Source organism: Phyllostomus hastatus, unplaced genomic scaffold, assembly GCF_019186645.2.
Source record: "Phyllostomus hastatus isolate PE091 unplaced genomic scaffold, TTU_PhHast_1.1 phas_scaffold_501, whole genome shotgun sequence".
NCBI lineage: Eukaryota > Metazoa > Chordata > Mammalia > Chiroptera > Phyllostomidae > Phyllostomus > Phyllostomus hastatus.
Genome location: NW_025334033.1, coordinates 14,475,487 through 14,498,698, shown reverse-complemented (window position 1 = coordinate 14,498,698; position 23,212 = coordinate 14,475,487). Strand labels below are relative to the sequence as shown.

General features: G+C 43.7%; 1 protein-coding gene across 7 annotated transcripts in view; it reads right to left on the bottom strand.

Annotated features, from left to right (window-relative positions):
* The window catches only part of SEMA6D (semaphorin 6D), a 55,262-nt gene extending 33,957 nt beyond the window's left edge, over window positions 1–21,305 (bottom strand). For 3 of the 7 annotated variants that reach the window (XM_045822995.1, XM_045822993.1, XM_045822994.1), the window contains exon 1: window positions 20,881–21,303. The gene's annotated coding sequence lies outside the window, so the exon portion shown is untranslated. Of the gene's footprint in view, window positions 1–19,789; window positions 20,298–20,880 lie in introns of those variants that run through there. The other 4 variants (XM_045822990.1, XM_045822992.1, XM_045822996.1 and 1 more) reach the window with 3 other exon arrangements.
* Between the last annotated feature and the right edge of the window lie 1,907 nt (window positions 21,306–23,212).

Sequence of the window (23,212 nt, the reverse complement as noted above, 5' to 3'; positions counted from 1 at the left end):
ACTGGGCTGAATTCCTTGATGTGGGAAAGGTGAATTGGGTCAGTGGAGAATTCACTGCTGGAGCATTCTGAAAAGCAGAAGTGGAGGTTAGTGCTACAACACCTCACAGTCCATGGGGTTCTAAATATTGAGATTTTCTGTCTCTCAAAGGGCTAGACATAGTCCCCAAGTATTTTTATGCTGTTCCCATTATGAAGTGGATATATACATCTCCTCCTCTTGAATCCGAAGTATCACTCCTTGAATGATAGAATATGGTGGAAGTGACGTGTCAGTTTCTGGGCCCAGAACTTAATAAATGGGTAAATTACTGCACCCAGTCACCATAGTATGAGGAAGCCTAAGCTGGCTAGGGAGAAGCGTCACGAAGAGCCCGCCTGGAAAGGCAGGAAGGCGGTGGCTCTCAGCCTCAGCTGAGCCCCCAGCTGATAGGCAACACCCACTGGCCCCCCACGAGAGTGGGCCATCTCAGAAGTGGGTTCTACAGCCCCTACCCAAGCCTCAATTGACACTACATGGAGCAGAGATGAGTCTCTGCTCAAACTGTGAGTTCATGAGTCAAAGAAATGATCATTTTTTTTACACACTCAGATTTGGGATGGTTTCTGATGCAAGTAGATAACCGATATATTCTGTGGTTTGGGAAGAGTCCTTTCCTGGGTCCTTTCAGGTATTCTCTCTAATCCCGAAATATTGCTTTTTTTGCTCTCTCCTCTTAGACCAGCTGAAGACTGAAATTAGCTGTCAAAGCTGGATATACTGCAGAAGGGCAGGGAAGCTTTGGTCAGAATGCAAATGCTATGACAATTCCCCAGCAACAGTCTTCAGATTGTCTATTTATGTGTCAAACAGTACAAACCTTGTCCCTAAAACGACTAGTCCCAGTCTCTTGAAATCAGGCTTCATGTTGTTAATCACAGAAATACAAATTATATCAATGAGGTGCAATTTCACACTGGCCAAATTAGTTGGTTTCTTTTTTAAAGGATAATATTTAACGTTAGTGAAGTTGGGATGAAATCAATATATTGCCTACGACAAGATAAATTAGTATAGCCACTTAGAAAATAATTTGGCAATGTGTAACATACAAGCTCCCATCCATGAACATTAACAATGCTAACCTTTGACTCAATAATTTTACTTCTCATAATTTATCCTAAGTGACTAATCTAAAGTAAGAGAGAAAAAAGAGAAACTTATTAGAGGAAGATGCTTACTGCAGCCTTATTTATCATGGTGAAAAAATTAGAAACAGATTAAATTTCTAAACATGAAGAAATAGTTTAAATGAAAGTATGTGATGCCCTTGTCATGGAATGTTATGCAACCATCAAGATGCTAATAATGAAGACCAGTAATCCTCAGCATATGATGAGGCTGTGGTGGGGAAAAATTAGAATACAGGGGTGGGCAAAAGTAGGTTTACAGTTGTGAATATGCAAAGTCTATTCTTGCATTATTATTTATTCTTCTAATATTTATTTTCCCATACAAACAATTATAAACCTACTTTTGCCCACCCCTGTGTAAAATTATATGCCCACTGATTACAACCTAATAAAAAGAGATGCACATAAACAAGTGTTAAAAGAAAGCAGATAAAGACAAAGTAAGTTATTTTATATAATAGCTTATATTAATTTTTTTCCCTTTTAAAAACAAAACTTGGTATTTTTAAAAAGATTTTATTTATTTATTTTTAGAGAGGAGGGGAGGGAAGGAGAAAGAGAGAGAGAAACACTATGTTCAAGAGATACATAGACAAGTTGCTTCTCACCTGGGACCCAACCGGGCCCTTGGCCCACAACGCAAGCCTGTGCCTTGACTTCAAATCGAACTGCTGACCTTTCGTTTTGCGGGACAGCACTCAACCAACTGAGGTACACCAATCAGGGAGAAAACTCTTTGTATTTTTTAAAACATTTTAAATAGAAGGGATGGAGAGATGGCTCATTAAAAACAATAACACTGTTAGGCCCTCCCCCACAGTCAGGCCCAACATTTTCTTGGTAAAAACAGTTATTGCTCTTCTGTTGAACAAAACCAGGAACTAATATTGGATCTAATGGAGTATGTTTCTTGAAATGGATAACTCAACGCTAAGGTATTTTAGTAACTTCCTTGAGAAGAAGTCCTCTATCAAATGACATATTTATACTCTGGGTGTTTAATACAAGAAAATGGAAGTAATTCAGAGATTGCGGTTAAATTAGCATATTACAATTTTGGCTTTTTGTTTCCCTTCCACCCTCCTACTTTTTTCTTCCAGGGCTTCTAAAATATGAAGCGCTAAAATAAAATCAGTAACAACAATTTGTATTTTTAGAGTGAACTTTAATCCGATTTTCACAAAGATTCATGCCAATTCAAAACATCACTGCTGCTCTCTTCGTGCTGGTAACCCAGGGAGGGGCTGTCTCTGGCAGTGCGCACTCAGAAGCGCAGTCACACGGGCAGCAGAGACTGGGCTTAGCCTTCTCCTTGGTCAGCCGTGCACCCGCAAAAGCAAATGGAAAACTGATCGCAACTGTGTACTTTGATATTTAAAGCCCAACCCATTTTTACCCTAGTTGTTCGAATATTGCATTTAAGGTCTCTTTTCTCTACTCTGAAAACATGCACAGAAAAATGGAAAAGGAAAACCTGGTTCATTCAAATCCCAAACTTCCAGTTAAAGCCCTGTGCGTGAAGTAGCAGTAAGTCCGGATCCTCCCTCTGTCCGCGTCTTGCTCTCGCTGGGGTCCGCGCCCTGAGGCACCACCATCCAAAACCAAATACTGTCGATCTATAGCGCTAAGCAAACTTATTTGAACGTGTAGCAAAACATGAAGTACGCATTTTCATAAACTAAGTCCCAAGTGGAACTGTTTACATTTTACCTTAAAGATAAATGGCTGCTGGAACACTGAATCTATTTCAGAATTTTAGTCACATTGAGTCACTCTTCTTAGTCATAAAAAAGAAATACCATAGCAGGTAAGAAAAATTCTGTAATTCTAGTCTAGCTAACCAGACTAGTTACTAGCTTTCAACTCTCTCTGTGGCCCTTTTCAAGTCAGCCCACTCAATGTTAATATAAATATAAATATGTCAGCCAATCAACCATCAGGGCTGAAGAAATATCTTGGGAGCCAAAATGTAAACTCCTATTTGGTTCCCAGGCTTCTAAGCTAAGCATCCTATTACGCATAACAGGCAGAAGTCAAGATATTCTCCACCACGATGAAATAAAATTAAATAAGGTTAGTTTAAATTAAGGAAATAAACCCCTAAATTGAGTAACTTTTAGGAGGCTCAAAGACTTGATACTTCTACTAGCTCTTGAAAGAAGAAACATTTACCACTTCTGTTCTTTCTCTCTAAATTATTTGAGTTGTTTTAAAGAATCTACATTAACACCTCCAGATCAATGTCAAAGTAAAAATTGCTTAATAGTTAAACGATAAAATCGGGACCACTAAGCATCATGGCTTTGATCTTAATTGGCTCCTGGTACTGTGTCTTAAGCTGGAGTTTTCTGTGGGCTTTTAACACCACAGAAGTTCCCCCCTCCCACCGCCAAGATCTCTTTTTTGCTCAAACAGGCTGGCAGCATGCTTGTAGAGTGTAAAGGCCCACCTAATGATGCAAATGTTTGGGTGATGATTAGAGACTCTTTGAGCTGCAAATTCTCTTGTGATCTAAAATTTGCTCAAGTAGAAGGTGCCTTCAGGCAGAACTGAAGATGTATCTACCAATGATGATTGCAAAACATGATTTGTGTCTGAAGTCTGCTTGCCAATAAACAGCTGTAAGTTTTAATTCGGATATTGTAACAATGCTCTCGGGGCGGCGGGGGGGGGGCGGTTGTCAGAATGACTGAACCAGAAAGGATTTTGGTTTCTCACAAGGAGTAGAGAAGGATACCTCTTTCTTACAGCTTGGAGAGACAGAGTCTCCCTAGAACTAGATATCTGGGCCACCATTAATACAGTGGCACTCTTTCTAAAAGCTAACATTCAAGTATAAGACTACATGAAACTCACCCAGAGCTGGTATCCACTTGGTAGCACATTGTGGGGTCCACTTTAATTGGTCAGCACCTGTGCCATAGGGCTGGCTAAATATTTTGATCATCTTGCAATATACAAAACTTCCTGGATTATAAATTATAGAATTTTCAAGGATGCCAATACTTCCATATCAGAGTTTTAAGGTCTTGAATATAGATTTTTTTAAGTGTGGCAAAACTATTGAAGTGAGTTAAATCTCCTTTGGGATATTAACATAAAATCTATAGAGAGGAAGGTTCAAATCCAAATGAAATGAGCAGAATTATGCCAGCGCTCAATCAATTTGATTTTCTATTGTAAAACCAACAAACAGCATGTTTATGTAGGCCTAGTCTAGAGGTCAAAGGTTTCAACTACACAGCTCAACTTCTTAAGAAAGAGTTCTGATTTCAACTTTGTTTTCTTCTGATCCCATTACCCCCACGTCCTCATTTTGAGTTCTCAGAGTGTGGTCACCACAGTTACCATCCAAATTCAGGCCTGACACCGTTTTACACTCATGTCTTACTGTCCTGAAGGGTGAAGATGAACGGCAGTGACCCCGGAGACCAGTCCGTGTTATCTTCCTTTACAACTGAGAGAACAAGGCCCGGAGAAATTGGGCGGCTCGCCCAAGTGTGTGCTACAGTGGGAACAGGCCCAGTCTGGGCCTCTTTCCAAAAACTGATGTATGTCTACTCAGATCAACATAGAGTAAACACCAACAGTGAAAAGGAGCAATTAGGACAGGCCACCTGATTTGCATGGGCCGATGCAAAATGAAATAGTGGGGCTCCTTATTCAAAAAATATTAAAAATTTCAAGATGGCTAGAGCAGAGCACTCTTGGCACAGGGCCAAGTGTGACTACACAGGTTCACACACCCATGAAACTGACCAGCAGTGAGCTTTCGTTATTTACTAGGCTTTGATTCTACGAAGGCAAAGGGGAAGGAAAGCTCTTTGATCACTTAAAATGCTCAAATATGATCTGTTGCATAGATAAATGAATGAGCAAACGAGTGAAGGCACTTAGAAAATCACTAAGACCCTGGGTCAGGTTGAGTTAATACAGCAAGTCACCAAAAGTACCTGGTCCATTTTTTAAGGCTCACAATTCATAATCTGAAAATAGTTTATAACATGATAAACTTTCCAAGCCCCAACACAATTAAGTCACCAGAATCATGTCCAAAACGTGAATGGCAATGAATACATGTGGTAGCATTACTGTGCTTTTATGTGATCAAGAAATGCTTATTATTTTACCAAAATTGTCTTGTATCTTTTCTGTCTCTGTGCATTTAGAAATAGCCAACCAGATGTTTTATGGAACCTATCCATATGCAAAATCTACAAGCCCTTCAGATATGAATATTTCATTCATACATTGCTAGGCAACCTTGATTTGAAAACAATGGTACTAATAACAAAACTAGTACAATACATTGAGTTTTTATTATGTCAGATACCATACTAAGTCCTTTGCATACATTTCCTTCTGAAGAAAGACATCACATCTCTAAGGATAGACATATTATCTTATTTTCCATATGGAAAACAAGGCTCTGAGAGACTGAGCGGGAGAATCAGAATCTGACCTAGGGCCACTTGGACTCCTGGAGAGACAAGTGTTTTCTGGAGGGAAAAGAGGGCAGGTTCATATACAGAGAACACACCACAGGGCCCTTTCTCGTATTAAGAAATACAACTTTCATCTGATGAAGCCTGCATGAAGTTTCACTGTGGTGAACAAAAACACAACCATAAAACACCAAGTATAAATTTCCGATACTGAACACCCAGATGGTTAATTTTACAGCATTCTGCAAAGGCAGACCAACTGTACAAAGGCAGGTACAAAGTTGAACAAAGATAGCGCCTCCTCACCCATATTTTATTGGGTTCCGGGGACAATTTTTTGCATTACTGTACCAAGAAAAGAGGTTAAACAGTCTGGAGTGAAGGAAGAACCGCTCTAAGGTTTCCAGCCAGGGAACCTGTAATAATATACTTCATTCACGGACAAGAAAGGAGAGAAGTGGGTAAATTTCCCCTATACATACAGGATTTGTAATATGTAGCCAAAATACACACAACTTTCACTTCAGAGCTTCAGAGGTTAATGGTTGTTCTGAAGTCTAAAAACCACGAGAAAATGCAAATTTATAATCATGAAATGTCTCAGAGTTTAAGAGAATAGAGTTAGTGTTTCTGTCTCTACTTAACAAGAGATAAAAGTGCCTTCACAGTGATGATGGCTTATATTTATTATGATGTTTCAAAGTGTTAATCTGGCAGGGACATCTTATTTCCCATTTAAAACAAGCTACAGGAAAAACAATAAGAAAAAATATGTAAGCATAATGAAGGCTCATTCATTTTGCAGATTTTGTCTGCATTTTTGTAGTACTGTCTTTCAGTGTCATGTCTTTTAATAATTTTTAATTGCTTCATTAAGTGAAAATTTTGTCCTAGGTATGAAAAATTTTCATAAAATGGCAGAAAAATGTTTCTGGCCAAATACATGAATACGTTTACATAATATACACTCTGTTTACACAATGTGCACATGCAATGATGTAAAGATACAAACACTCTGCAAGAAAATGCTGATTTTGTTCCCGTATCCATTGGTGAGTCTCCTCCGTCTGGGTGCATCATGGCAGTGGTGGTCTCTCCCCTGCCCAAGACTACATCAGGCTCAGGGCGTGAGCAGCGGCAAGACACTGTCCATGGAGACTGAGGAGAACTCTACTGCTAGGAAAGGTTTCTTAGGAAGGCCTGGTCTCCTGATCTGCTTTATTTGCCCTTGGAGCGTGCCAGCCTTCGTGGGACTGTGCAAAGAGCTAGCGGTGAGCCGGCGGACAGGGTAGGAGAGCAGAGAACACAGGCAGCCTGGAAGTCCTTGATGACGCTGTGGAGCCACCTCATCTCAGGACTTCTTACTATGTGACCTGACATTTCTTCATAGTGTATGCAATTTCCAGCTGGATTTTCTCTTACTTGTAGGTAACATGTACTTGACTGGGTACCTATTGTGTTCTAAAAATGATACTGGCCAATTTGCATACATTCTCTCTAATGATTTTAACATTCTTTAAGATAGAGGCTGTTTTCTGCACTTAACAGAAAAGGAACCAAGACTCTTGGAGAAACTAGTGATACACCCAATTTCTCACATCGTCAGCAGCCAGGGCAGGATTCCAATCTAGTCTATCTAACTTCAACAGCTATCACTTAAAATCTCCATATGTGTCTGTGTATATGTGTGGCGGTGTTGTATTTTAATATATGTCCACAGTTACATACCTATGGCGAAGGTGTTATTTGTAGTAACACAATCATTTTATCTCATTTTTGACTCTTGGATAAAATGTTAAAAATAGTGGGGGGCATAATTGAGGGAATATGCAACAAAAGAAAGCAAATGGTAAGAGCTGGGAAAAGTAATCATTAGCAAAGTGCCTTCTCCATTAGGAGTTACTTACTTTCCTTCTCATGGGTCAGATAATTCAAAACCCTGTCCTGCGGTTTAGCTGAGACTCTGTGCCAGATAACATCCTCATTAAATACTTATTATCAAGACCATTAATGAGTAAGTGTTTTAAGGGTGATATGTGTCTCTAAAGAAAATTCTGGATCAAAGGTGGCACATTTTCTGTGCGGAGGTGACAACCATGCTCTCTCCCTTTCCCACAAAATAATTCTCTCATCAGTCCAGGCCTTTCTCCCCTGACCTTGGACGTGGCCCCACAAATTTCTACAACACAAGCTTCAGCAGTCGCTACCGAGCAGCTAGGTCTGCCTTTCTACTTCGAAACTCATTTGCCCTGTCTGCCCTACATACGTGTTCGTTGGGGGACGGCTCTTCAGGGATGTAACTGAAAATTACGGGGAAATTGTGCATTGGTGGCGTATCAACCTGAGAGCTGAATGAGGTGCAATTACTGCTCACTGGAAATATTATCCATATATGTCTGAAAATTGAGTCTAAAAACTGTATTAGCAGCAATGAAGTTTAAGTGATCCCGAAAGAAAAGGGCAAAGCGTTGTAAAATGTAAATGGCAATAATAAATTTGAGAAGTTAGATTATTTTTTGTCTGTCTCTTTTTACAGATAGCTGGCTAGATGCACATACGTGAAGTGGATTCACAGTTTTTAAATCCCCATTAGATTTGACGCTACTACCTACGTAATGAAAATACGAAAATAAATATAGCATTAAGGAACCTTACTACTACAATAAGCCATGGAGATCATCCAGACCCTCTCTGCCGCCCATCCCCCCTCACTTTGTTCTAATGAGAACACTAAGGCCAGCAAGGCCGGGACCTTGTCCATAGATATCTGGTTGGCCAGTAGTTGAGCCGGGCTAGGTTTCCACTCCCAGCTCTGTCCTCTTCTTCCTTGTTCAAACTGCTCTGTCGGCCTTGTCGGTGACGGGTGCACACTTTGAACCCTATAGTTACATCAAGCTTTAGATATCAGCTAAGTGTGTAGCGAAGAGAAGCGGGGCCGGGAGGGGGGAAGGGAGAGAAAGTAAATAAGTGAGGGAGAAAGAGATCTCTAATAACATTTTCACAGTTCTTTGGAAACTTGGCAGAACACAGGTTTCTGATTTTCTCACTGACCTCTGAGGACATCAAGCCCCATGAGCTGGAGATGGCCCTGGCTTTCCGTGAATGGGGCGGGGCAGTTTTACCTGCAGAACCCCACCCAGCTGGCCGAAAGACCAGCAAAGCCAGAGGCAATGCCACAGCCAGCGAAGGATGACTGGCTTATTGCCATCATTTTGTCCACCGATCTTTGCCAAACTGGTGGCTCCATTAGAACACCTTCCTAAAGTCTTCCAAAATGGTCCCCTGGCCCCTAAAAGGCTCCTTTATTCATTCACTCACCTCACAAAAGACAACTGAATTTAGGGACCCTGTAAATTCAGTTAACTAAGTAAATGATATTCATGCTCGCAAGAAAGAAATGACTATACATAGTATGCTTTGTACAAAGTAGGACATGAAGATCAGTAAGGTTCATTTTTGTGTTGTTACTACTATAGTGATTATATTTAAAAACCCCCAAATGATTATTCTAAAAGTAACAAGGCCCTCCTCACCACTCATGTGCTATATTTTTATTGTTTCTTCCACTGATTGCATCAAGGAGGTTTTATAGTAAGTGGCTGAGATTATGGGCTTTGAAGCCAGACAGGCGTGGGCATGAATCCTGCCTCCGCCACTGTGTGTTCTGAGCAAGGCACTTCACTGTGGCAGACGGAATAATGTCTCAGTCCCTCCCCAAAGATGTCTGTGCCCTAATTCCTGACCTGTCCATATGCTGCTTTAAACAGCAAGAGGGACTTCACATATGTGATTAAATAAAGGGTCTTAAAGTAGGGACATGGTCTCCGGTGATCTGTGTGGGTGCACTGTCACCACAGGGAGGCGCGAGTCCCAGGAGGCGTGACTACAAAAGCAGTGTCGGGGTCGGGCACAGCCGACTGTGGCTGATGACAAAGGAAGGGGCCGCACGTGAAGAAATAAAGGCAGCTCCTAGAAGCTGGAGAAGACAAGAAAATGGGCTCTCCCCTTGAGCCTCCATAAGGAATAGCCTTGACTTTATCCCAGTGAAACTCCTCAGGGCCTTCTGACCTCCAGAACTGTAAGGTTTGAGATTTGTATTGTTTTAGGCCTCTCAGTTTGTGGGAAGTTGTTACTTCAGCAAGAGTAAACTGATGCTCCTTGAACATCTGTGTCCTCGTCTATAAAACAGTAAAAACACATATGTACCCCAAAGGGCTGACACAAGGATTACGTAAGAAAATGTAACTAAAACATTTCAGTGCTTGGCAGAGACTAAGAACTCAATAACTGTTCACTGTCATTATGCATACGATATCATCATATAGAATAGGGATTTACATACTGCTGATTACAATGAATGGTGATTCCGTAAGTGTCATTCATTGTATCATAATAATACCTTACGTTTTGAGCAGCACTTAGGTGGTTTTTACAAAGCACTTTGACCTCTTCTGTATTATTTGATGTTCATTATCCTTGTGAGTCCACAGATGAGGGAAAAGTGCTTTACTGGGGCACTCGGAGTATGCTGCTGGCCGAAACAGGGATCTAGGTCATCGCGTTGTAAACACAGTAGGCTTCCAGTCTCGTCATGTGGCTTCCAGAAATACGCGCAGAATGCCGAATCTTCACACGAAAACAAAACTGACGATGGGGTTGTTCATAGCACATCAGACCATTTCCCGTATGAACTTATCTCAGGGAGTGTTCTGCCAGGGCCTGGAGGCCTGGTTTCTCCAAACACAGCCGAGCACTCTCTCTAATGCATCTAGTCAATTGTGCAAAACACAAGAGCAAAAACTCCATCCTGACCGCAGCAGGCAATCACCTTATGCCCTGAAGCATGAAGTTTGATTACCCTTATCTCAGTTTATCATTAAATCAAAAATGTTGCTATGAATACTGGCCCAGGACTCCATTTATGAAATGATAGAGGCCAGTCTCCAGAAATAAGTGAGTGCCCTTTTTCTTTCTTAGTTTCTGCTCACTGCAAAGCTCCTTTACAAACTGGAAAAAAAAAGCCTCTTTAGCTTTGAGCAGATTTTATTACTTTTTTGCTCTTTCATGAGTCAGCCGGGAAGCCGTCAGCTCCTAAGCAACATTCTCCTCCTGCTGCAGGCAGAAGGCTTCGGCTCTCCTACCTAGCAGCCTACAACACTCGCCTTGAAGTCTAGTGCCTCGCCTGGGTGGGAATCTGTACTCCAGCTGCACTCGACCATTGTTCCTCGAAGTGTGGTCAGGGACGAAATGGGGCACAAGTCATTCGAGGTGTTTGTTAACAATGCAGACTCCCGGGCCTGTCCTAGACCCACTGGTGCTGAGGCCCTGAGAATTTGTATTCCAACCCTAAGGGATTCTGATGACACTTAAAGTTTGAGGACCACTGGTAGAGATCAAAGATGTGGGTGATGGCAGGGATGGTCCAGGAGTGTGCCTGAATTCCCACAGTTATCCAGGCTTTCCTCAGCCCAGGGGGCCGTCAGCAGAGAACACATGCCAATCATCTACGTTTGTCCCTTGACACAACCAACACTGATGGCCTGATTTCCTGACATTGTGAGTCTGAAACAGCTGAAATCTGGGTCAGGGGTAGGCAACTAGGCGTCAAGGTCTGGGGTAAATCTCCAGGCCACTGGACCCCTCCTGCCAAATTCTCCTTTCCAATCAGGCTGCATCTGTGGCAAGTGTAGTAGGTGGGGGAGGGGGGGTGGAAGGTAGGTTGGTTGTGAACCTGGCTTCAAGGTTCTTAAATAGCCACTGAGATATATACCAGCACTCCTTGCACGCCAAGCACTACTCTACATGATGTCCAAACAGTAATTCATTTATATCTCACGACAACCCTACCAGGTGGGTACTACCCATCATCATCTGCCTTTTATGTGGTGAAACTGAGGCTCAGAGATATTATCTAATTTGCCCAAGATCACACAGCTTAGCAGTCACACAGTCAGTACTCACACCATGAAGAGCTGGCTTCAGAGTTCACACCCTTAACCCCCCTACTGCACTGCTTCTTTTGAATCCAAGCCCCCTGGTTTCACTACTCATTAGCTGTTCGACCTGGGGAAATCACTGTATGCTGATATTATTGATAACAGTATCCACCTCATAGAATGCTGATCAAATAATTTACTTTTTTAAAGATTCTATTTATTTATTTATTTATTTATTTATTTATTTATAGAGAGAGGGGAAGGGAGGGAGAAAGAGAGGGAGAAAAACATCATTGTGTGGTTGCCTCTCTTGCACCCACTATTGGGGACCTGGCCCACAATCCAACCATGTGCCTTAACTGGGAATTGAACCAATGACCCTTTGGTTCATAGGCTGGCACTCAATCTACTGAGCCACACCAGCCAGGACCCAAGTAATTTAATATATACACTCAATGAGTATCAGACACATAGTCAATAAATGCTACCTCTTAGCTATTAGTCCTACACTCTCAGAGGCAGTGTGAGGATTAAATTAGGTAACATATTTAAAGTTCTAGGCACAGTGCCATAGCACACGGCAAGCACACAGTAAGCACACAGTAAGCACTGGCTGTTATTATTAGTTGAGCTGAGCCAGGCCAGGTTATTTTAGGTCCTGTCTGGAAGGCAACTGCGCTCTATGAGGGGGAGGAGGGGGAAGCATGCCCTTCACTTCAAAAAGTAACTGGGTGGGAGCCAGACTAATTACTAGATTCAACAGGTTCTCTGCTTTACATCACTGGAATATTCCTGAAAGGTTCCTGATAATGAATTTGTGTAGGCTTAATCCTTTTCCCTATTGACCTCTTTTATAATTTCTGATTGATCTTTCATTGGCAGTGATTCTTCGGACTTAAGACTCTGTCTGTCATGTAACTATTAACTTGCAAAAGACTTAAATATACCAAGGAAAATTAAACTACTGGAGCAATTCTTGGCAAAGCAATTGGCTTAATCACTCCCTAATGTAAATGTTTTCATTCTATTTTTTTATTATGTGTTCTAATAAGCATGCTTATACTAGACAGAACTTCCAGTCTTTCCTTCCACAAAGCTTATCAAGACCACTATTACACTCAACCACTGGTTGATTACAGTTTATGTTAACTCCAGGGGTCAATGATGGCTTGAAAACAACCCCCATACCCAAACAGCGCAGCAGCTTGGAGTAGAAATGGGCATGGAGGGAGGGAGAAGAGGAGGGAGTTCGGATATTGGGGTCTTGGGGATCCATTGATGGGGGACATGTTTATCTTGAAAGCTCAGACCCAGAAAAGGGTGCTGAACCCCCAGGGACTCTCAAATATAGGGTTTTCAAAAAGGAAGGATTAGTAACTTTCCAAGTCATTTACTGCTTGTTCTCTATTACCAAAGGATAATCAAGAGCTCCAGCCCCATTTCTTACACAGTTTACCAGCCACCATAGACTCTAACTACAATGTATTAAAAAGTCAGACTCAATGAACACTTACTGAAATATTTGCTGCTCGTCCACGATGCGTCCGTCCCTCTGCTAACTGAGAGGGGGAACAGGCAGTCCGGCCTCTTGGGGCTGCAGGCTATGAGCACCTGGAGGCCAGCTCCTCACCATTTTCTCAGTTTCAACAGTGTCTACTCTCCCTTCCACTTCCTACCTCCACAGTCCCTTCTCCCACCACCAGAAATTCTCCTATGTATGCAATTTACTCTTCTTTATAGAATCTATGTCTAGAATCCTTTCATGTTAAAAAAAAAAAAGATGAAGCCCACAAGGCAGCAACCTTCTGGGTTGGGTCTGCTAAACAACACTGTGGGAGAAGCCACCTCCCCAGGAAATTTGAGGCAAATCATGCCTTCTCACCCTCCACAATGTTCCTGTGTGACATTGAACCATTTGGCAGTTGACATGAGGGAGAGGGGTTCAGTTCTGATCAAGGAGCAATCTACTGAATCATCACAAGATTGATGCCATTCATTCTAAGGGCTTAAGCAGCAGGGCCATCTGCTAAATGGCTAAATACAGTAGACCAGGGACAATAACTATTTGTGGATTGCAAGACAAACTGCCTCTTCACACCTGAATGCAAGCCTGTCTTAGGTTAGAACTCAAAACGTGGACAACTGATCTAGACCCCCACCCCCACCCCAGGGCCTTTGCCTAAGCTGTTCTCTATGCCTGGAATGCCCTCCTTCTCCCCACCTCCCCCACTGCCCCGCACTGTCCACCTGTCCAAATCCTACCTAGTTCAAGGACCAGCTCAAATATCAGTGGCTCCACAAAGCCTTCTCTGACCACCCTCGCCAGAAATAACCTCTCACTCCTCTCAGTTTCCATAGGTCTGTGTGTATGCTTCCCAACACTGAAAACACTTGCCATTTTATTTTGGCTATGTGTTGACCTCGTCTTTTTCCAGATACCGCTTGGTAAGACCCCAGAGCTCTGGAACTGTGTCATGTTCCTCTCTGAACCCTCTCCCCACCCTGGCACCAACTTGTAAAGCACAGACACTTGGGAAAAGTGAGCTGGATGAACAAATGGTCACCCCAGCAAGGGCAAAAACAGAAACACTCTTCACTGATACCGCAAAAACGGCAGCATTCTTTATTTCCTCCTTCTGCAGCTTTACAAATATGGTTACTCCATCCACCAATTATCCAGGAGAGATCTGGGGACATACTGAAACCTGTAGACAATTCTGTGGACCAAAAGAGCTCCTGAGACCCTTAGAATGACATGTAAGGCCCAGGCCGATGCAAACGCAGGGGGAGTCTGAGTCCCCTGCTCTGCTGACAGCGGCACCTGAGAGTGGAAGTGGTATTTTCTCAAAGAGCTTCATCTACTCTGGTTCGTATGTGCCAGTTCTTCAGCTGAGCAGAAACTCCAGACTTTATTTTTAAATACAGACCCCCATAATAGGCTAAGTAATTCAGATCATCTTGAGGCCTTATTATACATGTACCAACAACATACAGAACTTTTTAAAACCCATATTTCCTTCCTAAAAATATATGTTGAAAAACCTGAAGTTTCAGCATTATTATAGTAGCGATGTGTATTTGCTTTTCTTCCCTCCCATAGGAATACTGAATAAAAGAGAACAAAAACACGCTGATGCAGAAGTGATAGTTTTTTTAATGATGTGTCTGATGACTCGTCGAGGTGAAAGGATTCTCTCACAACCAGTCCTAACTAAGAAAAATGTATATTACAATACAATACCTACTCAAACTTCAGTACTACACTTTCCCTTCTGGTGCCACTGATGCTTGAACAGCTGCAATTCTCACTGTCTGTGCTGATGGGGCCCATAAATACTCCTGGGAAGTGGGACAAGAATACAGAATGGATCTTTACCTGCCAAGATCAAGGAAATGAATGTCAATCGCACCCTGATGCAGGAGCACTTTTTGGTGGAGAGTGATGGATTCTGTCATTTGTCCCCTGCCACTGTAATTTTGGACAGGAAAGTCTAACATGCAGAAGAAAGGTGGGAGAAGATAACTGTTCCAGGACACTTGAAAAGAAGAGCGTGTCACAATTATTTGGCCACGAGGAATAAAAAGGAAAGAAGAGCACAACATTGCTATTTGGTTCAGAGAAAGGTTAACATTTAGGTGCATACCCAATCTGTACATATCATTTTATGCAGTAGAAAATTTCCCTCAAAATCTGACTCTTGTTTTTTTGTTTTTAAACAAATGTCAGAACTATCAGGGACTCAAAAGCACTGCAGAATGGCCCCTGTCCCCGGAAACAACTCAGAGCAGACCTAGTTCAAAGCCTGCCTTTCCCAACTTCTGCCATGTGACCTTAGGAAAACAACTTGACTTCTCAGGGGCTTGAATGTCTTTTCTGCTCATGCAGTGATGGATCTAGAACCTACCTGAGGCAGTTGTTTGGGGTAAGGTGACATAATGAAGATGAACATCTTGGATGGTGCCTAGAATTTTGTAAGCCGACCAACAATAAGTGGCTGCGTTTTCTCCTTTCTTTCTCATCAGAATCATCATCACATTGAAGGGAACTAGTTTTGCCACCCTGAAGCAGCCTTTCCGGATACTGATTTTAAGCTGTTTATTAAGAAACAAAAGACTCAGAACTTTGACCCTTCCCCCTTCCTGCCCAGAGATTCAGACAGATAAACCTGCTTCAGGAAGGAAACTTTAGGATGTTGGCCTAACCCTAATTTGAATTAAGTATGGTAAATAAGAGGGCTTTTCAGGCAGGGGCCTGTCAGCTAGACAACTACTGGGTTGTCTGGCAAGAATTTAACTGCCAAGTGTGTTCTGCTCTTCCTCTACTACCTGGAAATCGCTCGTTCTCATTTTTGAAACCTAATGCCCCATTCTACCCATTTATTCTTCATCCACAAATGTCTTACATACCCAGTGTTGCCTCACTGTCTTTGGAATTTTCATGCCTGTGTGAAACAGTCATGAGCATGTACTAAACTTGATTTTTCTCCTGTTAATCAATCTATCTCTGTTAATTTGATTATTAGCCCAGCTAGAAGAACTCAGAAGGTGGGACGAAAAGCATCAGTTCCTTTTTGTAGTCTGCACACGAGCACCCCAGCTGTTTTGTAGCTGACTTCATCAGTAACTATTAGGATAAGAAGCAAAAATGCTGTCTCCCTCCAGAATACGAGGTGCATCGAATGCCCCTTCCTACATCAAAGTCCAAAGGCAATACTTCTAATTATACCAGTTTTTATTTTTTTTAAGCTTGGCAACATCACTTAACAAATATACCCACCTGCTTCACATCACTCTTGCTTTAATAAGCAATGACTGCTGTAGCAGGTCTCTTACTGAGTAAAATGAGGAAAAAAGTGATAGAAAGCATTGGGCTCTCTTGCACATGGGTCTCAGGTTCAGGCACAGCACGTGTCCCTTGTGAAGAGGGACAGAAAGGCAACCTGTTTAGTTCTCCAGAGAACCAGACCAGGTCTTTTCTGCTGTCAGCCTTTTGGGATCACAAGCTAAAGGACACTTCATTTTTTCTTCCTCTTTTCAAATAGAGTGGATTCTGAAAGTCTAGGGTTCAGTGGTGTCTGAATGGCTCCTTCTAATTCTGTAATTCCAGTGGTTTAATTGTATCAGGCTTCAGGAGGCCTTCCAGTGGGTCGTGTAAGCTTGGGACATGGGTAGAGTGGGACACAGCACTGCAGGCCAGCCTTTCTGCAGGTGTGCCCCCAGGATTGGACGGGGGCGGGGGGGGGGCCCAGGCCCAGGTTGCCAAACAATGGAAACTTCCCGTTCTGGGTGTTAACTTTAGTTACCACAGCCAGACAATGCTGCCAGTGGCGTGGAAGAAAAAATTGCTGTAGCCAGCTGTGCTGTTCACAGTCGGATGGATTCTGTGTAGCTCCAAATGGTGATGGAGCCAGCAGCCTGTTGTAGCCAAGGACAGGATGATGGATGATCTACACACTGTGTCCAAGTAGAGAGAATGGCAGAAGTTCACTTCAGGGTTGTTAAAATGCTAATCTGGGTAAGTTAACAGAAGCTTAATAGAAAAGAGAAGTTTGAGAAATAAGTACACCTCATGTGGTACCTATATGGACCACTGATTTGATCGCCCTTGGTTACATAAACAGTTGCTTTTTGAAGGAGAATGTTGCCCAGCTTTCCTGTTGGGATGAATGAAAGCAGCTTCAGTTATCAACTGTCATCAGGGGCTGAGGAGAAGTCAGCCAGACAACCGCCACCTCAAGTAACAAGATTATGATACGCTCAGTACAGTTATATGATTTTTATTCTCTCTGCATGTCATGGGAATGTATCAAAACACACTTTTTTTCCCCAACTGGAAGTTGGGAGCAAGTTCGCAAAAATAAGCGGCCACCTAAGACTCTGGCTTTGGTATATTGTAACGCTGTGTCTCCATTCACTGATCCATGGAAAGTGAGATCTTCCACTTTAATGACATTTTCAATACATGAACTACACACTAATAGTACATTGGATTATTAGTGTTAAAAGTAGGAAGGCTGGACCTCTGTAAATATCTGGTATAATTAATCTTGCTTTTATATTTCTAGGACAAAATAATATGAAAGGGGGTGCATGTTTACATTTCTTGCCTAATGGTATGTTTGCCATTCTCTGTTTCTTTTCATGCTGATTTAAATTTAACATACAGAAACATGTCTGCCTCACCTGGTGCTGGAACACTGACTAGCATAGCTTCTTGTGAACGATAACACTCAATGAATACTGAGTGGCTGGTGTACCCCAAGTGCCTCTTGCTTCCTCTAGAAATGAATCTAGAATGTGCAGGTTTAAAGTCTATTAATCGAAATAAAAGGTAATATTTTATCCTGCAATATACCAAGGAAAGAGTTCACCTCCTATGGTTACTCCAATAATGGTTAGGCATTCGGCCAGGCTCTTAACTCTGCATAAAATGCATCAGAAGGCTGAAAAATGACCCTATTTCAGATGCGTTTTTCACTCCCTGTATCTTAGTGAAATTCACAGGCAAGAACAATGACTAAGCTAATTACCAAGGTTCATTATGATGGAACAGCAAGACGTGAAGAACTTCTCTACTTTCAGTAAATCCTTAAAATTATGGGCATCTTTGTGAATCAAAGCTCTGATTCCTGCCTACTTGCCTGTGCGTCTTTCAAGCAGCAGGAACCACCGCACAGGATCCAGGGGCCCACTTACCCACAGCAGTAACTGGACAGATCCCTCCCGCGCAGCCAGCAGCCAGTGAACTGAAGTCCACTGGATGTCTAAGTGGCCCTCCCTCTGAGGACTAATAGGTTTACGTCACAGCCATCTTCCAAATCCATCAAACCAGGGGGGACGTGACAAGAAAAAAAAGAGGGCAGAATGTCCATAAATCTAAATCAAATTCAAGTAAACTAGCCATTTGGTGGTGGGGAAGTCATAATACTCCTGGCACACTGTCCCACATCATAGAAACATGCCTCAGAAAAAGGTTATCTATGTAGGGCCTCTAGTAGGAAGAAGGACAGGTAGCAATATTCTGCAGGAGCCAATAAGAAACAGTAGTTAGCTGTTAATCTAACCGAATGTGCCAATGGAGGGAAATGGTCTGCTGAACAACACATTTTGGAAACCGGAGGGTTACTGTGTTTTTGAGATACATTCTAAAGACCTAAATCAAAGCACATACAGTAATTTAAAAAAAAAACAAACCCAGCTATGGCTGTGCTATACTTTATTTGGCATATCTTCAGATGTTTAAGTTTATGGTAATATACATAGGCCCAAATCTCAGAACTTATCAGGCAATTTCTATTTATCTAAGGCAGGGTAAACCTTTGCGTAATACTTGCCAGGCTGACAGAATATGCCTGTCACTCACTACATTAAACATGACTACACACAACTTAATTTCCCGACTTAGACAGCTTAGAGAACTAGGCGGTTTTTCAACAGGAATAAACAGGCATCGAAACCTATTGTGTAAACCTCCAACAAAGATAGTAAAATCATCACCCTGAGCTAAGATTTCTCAGTTCTACCAGGAAGAGACCTTGTAAAAATTCTCCAAATAAGTATTTCTTCTATTTTTCGAGACAGAGACAATCCAATTTAGAAAAATGTTAAACTTTACCCGAGGACTTCAACTTTGAAATAAACAAAATAATCTATTGCTCCAAGTATAGGAAGATACTGCAGACTTAAAATTCTTAACAGCTGGAAGTTCTTGGGAAAATTGCCCTAGACACTTATTTTCTTTAGAAAACGGAAACACTGCCGTTATTTTTATGGGAAAGTAGCCGCCTGTAGAGGTAGACATAGGTCCAATTATTGTTTACAAAGTCTATATATCTACAATAACGACCCACCGTCCCTCCTGTGTGAAAATCACCCAGCTGAGAGACGTGAAGGGTTGGGATGTTAGAACTTGGGCCACTGACTGCTCACCTCCAAACTGGGAGCTCTCCCCTGATTTCCTCCAACACTGTAATTAATTCCGCTACTTCATTCCGCCTTAGCTCCGTGACATTTAGCTTTTCACAAGTTCAGGATTTAAACAATCACCTGACAGTACTGGTCCCGAGTCGATTTATAAGAAATTTTTCAAACCCAGCTCTCATCCACACCTTTAAGTCCTTTATGACCTTTTATTTCAATCCAAGAGTAAGACACGACGAAGGAAGGAAGCGTTAAACCCCTCTGCAGCCCAGGAACAAACAATCGCTGACAAGACTGGAAATAAAAGTTTCCCTACCTTCCTCCTCACCATCCCCCTGCCAGCGGCTCCAGACGCAAGCGGCGGTTCCCTCCCGGCTGCTGGACGCCTCTTGCCGCCGGAGAAGGGGCTCATGCAAAATTGACTCTTCCTTATTTGTTTCCATCCATAATTGATGGGTAGATGAGAACGTAACACATTTCAGAGCCGGGCTCTCGCTGCTTGGCGGAGACCCTGTCCAAGACGCTTCCGTAAATCATTTCCAGCCGGAGAACAAAGCACGGAAAGTTGCGGGGGAGAGTGGCCGAGAGGAGAAACCCGGGCGCCGCGTCGGGTGGGCGGCGGGCTGCCCCCGGCCCCAGAGCCCGTCCGCTGCGCGCTCTGCCAGCAGGGGGAGAGGGAGGATGGGCAGTAGCCGCCCTCCGGGCTGGAACTAGTGCTGGTGCCTCAAGGGTGGGGATGGCCAAGTGCCCCGAGCCCCCGACCCTCGCCAACAGGCGCAACAACGGGGGCGCACTGACAGGTAGCCGGAGTAAGCTAGGGAGCCGCTCGGGTCCCCGCGGCTGTGCTACGCCCCTTCTCCTGGCGCTTGGCGAGGTGTCTCCCGTCTGCTCCTAGCCGGGCCCGGCGCTGCCGACCCCAGCGGTCCCAGCGCCGGTTCCGGGGCGGGCGGGCAGAAGGGGGTGGCGGAGCCCGCAGCCCGCTCCTTTGGCCTGGGCTCCGCTCCCTTGCTGGCTGGAGACGCCGTGCCCGGTACCGTAGCAGCCTAGGTTGCCCCTGATAAGGTAAGGGCAGCGCGGACCTGGCGCTTTCTGGCAAGAAACTTTTACTTGCCCCCTTCTTCCGCTTTCCCCCCCCAAGGGGTGTACAGTGCCGGGGGGCCTCCAAGTCCCCATGCCCCTCCCCGCAAGCTCCCAGCTCTGCCAGTTTTGACGGGTCCGCCAAACCTCTCCAGCCTCTGCGTGTCCCTTGCAGGGCAGGCGGAGAAAGCTGGTTAGAAAAGAAATCAACTCTCCAGTGACAACGCACACACACACGCGCACACTGGCTTCGATTCCGGCTCCGAGGATCTAGGTCCGATCCCCACCAGGCGACCACAGCATTAGCACATTTTTACCCGAGGGTCTTACCTCATGGGGAGAGGCTGGTAAAAATAAAGCTTGTCACGTTCAAGAAAAAAAGAAAATAAAGAAGAAATGCAAAATACACATATATATCCCTCTGTCTCTTTAGATCTTGGCTTCCTTGATATAATCCCGAAACTCGCCACCACCGGTCCTTGCAGCAGCGTCAGCAGCAGCAGCGGCGGGAGCAACAGCAGCAGCAGAAGCAGCGGGACGAAGCAGGAGCAAAACAAATCGAGGCACGGCAAATGGTGTAATTCGATCCATCTCCAAGTCAATCCGTCAGGCGGCGCGGGGCCCACCCCCAGGCGCGGACGGCAGGAGGCGCGGGTGGCCCGGCGCGCTCGCCTGAGCCCCGCGGCCAGCGCCGCCTGGAGGCCCCCAGCCCGGCGCCGCGGCCCCGCTGACCCCTCAGTGGCCTCCGCGTCCCTCCTCCCTGGCGCTCTGCTGCGCCTCCTCCCTCTCCCCACCTCGGAAGAGCTACTCCTTCCTGCAACTCCCAGCGCCTCAGTCATCCAGCTCGCGGTAGCTGCTGCAGCCTGCGAAGCAGCCTTTTCGCTTTTCTCTCTTCCCCTCTTTCTCTCACTCCGTCACTTCCCTCCAGCTACCCAGAGGACAAAGTGTTGCGGCTCAGATGAGCTGCAGGCGCAATTGCTTTGTAAAGTTCTGCCTTAGTTTCCTAATCTAAGATTTGTTTTTTAAGCGCATCTTTACAAACCCGCCCCCGTATTATCTTTCTCGCCCTACCCCCTTCCAATTTTTCTTTATAACCACTAACCAAAACAGCTGGGAAGAAGCAATCACACATTGCTTTATCTTTATAAAAATACAGGAATTGCCTACTAAAAATCCCATTTCTAGTTTGAACGAAAGCCATTCAGTACAGTATAATTTTGCAGGCTAATGAGCCAGTTTTACAGGCAAGTGTTTAGTGTAATATGTTGTGGGAGAAATGAGAATGTCCTTGAAGTGACATCATTTAAAACTGACTGTCACAGATGAAAGAAAAAAATCATGTATTCCAAAACAAGAGGATCTGAATCCAAACTTCATTTCCAAGAATGGGCTGCGTTTTACTAATTTCCAGCTGAATTATGAATCACTGAGGGCTCTAAATGGCTGGAATGAACCATGGTGCTCTATTTAAAGGAAAAGAAAGAAGAGAGCCTTTTCGCCAAACTTTTAATTTTCATTTGAGTATGGTTAATTACCCTGAAAGAGAGAAGTGGGGGCAGAAAAAGGGTTTTCCTTTCCTTGGGGGTTCCTGCTTTCTCCTGAGCACAAAGTTGCAAGATTCCATTTGGAAAATACCCTATTCTGAGTTATTTCTGAACCTTCCACTGGCGGCCTTTAAAAGAAACTCAGAAAAGACACCTCAAGCAACGGCTTGCTGCAAGACTCTTCAGGAGGACTGTTTCCTGGGTAGTTAACACTTTGTTACCAAAATGAAAGAGGAGGAACGGGGAGGGGGTGGCTTTTAAAATATAAACTCTCTTCCTGCTGTTCCTCCTATTGGAAGAAAGGAGTAGGGGGCGGAAAGAACAGCTTGGGCAACACAGCTCTTTCATTTTTCTGTTGTTGTTAAGGCTATTGTTGGCTGGGTGGCTGGTTTTTTGGGTTGTGCTGGGATCTGACATCATTGCAAGTTACTTGGCAGTCAGGGCCCTTCCCCAGCCAACTTCTGACCCAGAAAACCATGCTTGTTTTACTGGCATCCAGTCATTCTGTGTTTTGTCCATCAAGGGAGCAAGCCCCACTGCAGGCAGAGGGCTCTGTGCACTGAATGAAGATGTGCGGGAAGGTGACCACTGGCTTGATGAGGAATCTGACTGCCACCCACCTGAAAGCAGAAAGCTCAGGAGTTGTGCTGCGCCTGCTGCAGCACCAAAGAGAAGAAATTCAGTCCTCTAGATTTCTGAATTCTTCACTGAAATTCAGTGATGGCCACCTCTCCAGAGTGTCACCTGACAAAGTGCAGGTGACAACGGGGTCCTAGACTGAGTTCTTAAATCCAGGAATGAAACAACTTCAGGTTACAGAAGGATATGGTAATAGGTCACTTCAAACCAAAAATTAGACACGTTTTCACTTTCAGTATCAGTCTAGACCCTTAGAGTCAATCCCTTTATTTGGCTTGCTAGGGGGACAGAGGTCGGGAAGGGGACAGTCCACTGACATCCAAGGAACCACCCTTCGTCTTTTGGTCAGGACAAAAAAGATTTTGACTTATTAAAGATTGATCATTTCCCTGGTTCCCAGAATCAGAGAAATGGCACTCTTTTTATTCGGATTTTAGTGGAAAGAATTCTAAGGAAACTGCTCACCCTTTATGCCATTT